The sequence below is a fragment of the Tupaia chinensis genome, unplaced genomic scaffold, assembly GCF_000334495.1.
Source record: "Tupaia chinensis unplaced genomic scaffold, TupChi_1.0 Scaffold000369_1, whole genome shotgun sequence".
Lineage (NCBI taxonomy): Eukaryota > Metazoa > Chordata > Mammalia > Scandentia > Tupaiidae > Tupaia > Tupaia belangeri.
In genome coordinates this window covers 1,973,923-1,974,195 of record NW_006159866.1, presented here as the reverse complement: position 1 = coordinate 1,974,195, position 273 = coordinate 1,973,923, and positions in this window count along the sequence as shown.

The window sequence follows — 273 nt, the reverse complement described above, 5'->3', positions numbered from 1 at the left end:
GCCCGCCCGCCCGCTGGGCCCATCGCTGAGGTGCTTCCCAGTGGGCTTGCTTCTGCCTGGCCAGCGCCTGGCCGCCCAGCTTGTCCTCGGCCTGCCTTTGCTTCCCAAGCTTCCCCGGGCGGTCCTTCCGAAAGCTTGTACGAATTGCTGTGACTGTCTCTTTATAGTTTAAAAATGAATCCTTTTTTGTTCTTTGCAACTCATTTGCTTTCTTTTCTTTTCTGTTCTTTTCTTTTAATTCCTATTAACACCTGTTGAACCTTTTTTTTTCTG